This window comes from Buceros rhinoceros, unplaced genomic scaffold (genome assembly GCF_000710305.1).
Source record: "Buceros rhinoceros silvestris isolate BGI_N320 unplaced genomic scaffold, ASM71030v1 scaffold34728, whole genome shotgun sequence".
Lineage (NCBI taxonomy): Eukaryota > Metazoa > Chordata > Aves > Bucerotiformes > Bucerotidae > Buceros > Buceros rhinoceros.
Genome location: NW_010429162.1, coordinates 1 through 1,444, shown reverse-complemented (window position 1 = coordinate 1,444; position 1,444 = coordinate 1).

Genomic DNA, 1,444 nt, shown 5'->3' with positions numbered 1-1,444 from the left:
TTCCTCCTGCCGTTGAGCCAACAGAGGCAGCTGTATGAGTGCTGTCACTTAAATTAGAGGCGGCTCACAGAACTGAACTGGCAGAAAACGAACAGTTCACTGCAGCATTAAGCCAGTGCCAGGGCTGCTGCCAGGACACAAGTGGGTCGTCGTCTCCCAGGTAGGCTGTCAGAGGATCCCAGCAGCTCCCCATCTGTCATCCCGCAGTGCCAGGCCACAAAATCTCGAGCAACATTCTCAGCTAAAGGGTTAATGCTAACAGTGCCGACTGAGGGACAAGATTTTTTTAGGTTTGTGATCAAAAAAATTTGTCCAATATTATTCCTATTACCCTAGTTGTAAAAACCTAAGGTATAGCATTTCCATTCAGATGTCAAAGTGTGAGAACATAGCTTGGGAAAGCAGTTGCATTCTGGCTTTAACTTGTATCATTGGAAAAAATATTAAAGCTGGTGTCCAGCCTGCATAAGGCTTTTACATTAGCAGCCCTGTGCTGAGAATAGGCCTTTCTGGGATGCTGTGGGAGGTGTATTGGAGGTCTTTCCAAGTCAGAACATTAAAACTGAAAATTACAACTGATAAACCAAAATGCATAAACCAGATGATTAAACTGGGGGAAAAGAAGAGCAAAATACTCTCCTAGGAAATGAGCATAGTTGCTTTTAATGCTATTCTAATATTGCTAATGTGACAGTTTTTATGTCAGTTCAGACTGTTGTGGCTTGTGACCTGCTGAGCTACAATGACCCCTCTCTGCCCAAATAATCTACTACGCAGAGAGCAGCTCTTCAGCTCAAGCTACAGATTTCTTTTTTTCCTAGAGGGGGTCAAAATATAATAATTGCAGTGATAGCGTGTTACTGGTAATTACCACCCGTTTTGCTACAGATGTGAACACAAGGACAGTCACTAAAACTGACAATGACAAAATGGATACGGATGCTGTATGGCTGGAAAAGCTTTGTCTAGCTACTTTCTCAGGTAGAGGAGACTAGTCACTAACTTACAGTAGGTGGCAGATTTTTCATTGACAAAAGAGAAGTTATCGCGATAGCGGGGGGTGGGGGACGACGACCAATTAGAAGCTCAAACAGGAAAAAGAAACCTATTTAAAATACTTTAAAATCTGTCTTAATTAAACTCTGACTTGACAGTGACTCGGCAGGAAGACACCGCTGTAATACAGCCGTGGAAGCACCTCACTATGTTCGCGACAAGGCTGTTTCCCCCTGCCAGGCTGAGAAGCCGGAGAAGAGTCGGCGCTAAGCGCAGAGCCGCTGCGGCGCCCCGGGCCGAGGGCGCCCTGGGCGCCTGCTGGATCCGGGGACGCTTCTCCCCTGTGACCCTTCGGCTGCCAAAAGCAACGCCAAGTTGGACGAGAGCTTGGGAGCTTTTGCAAACGGGGCGGAGGGGGCGGTCCCGCCAGCCTCCCCACCTCCTTCCC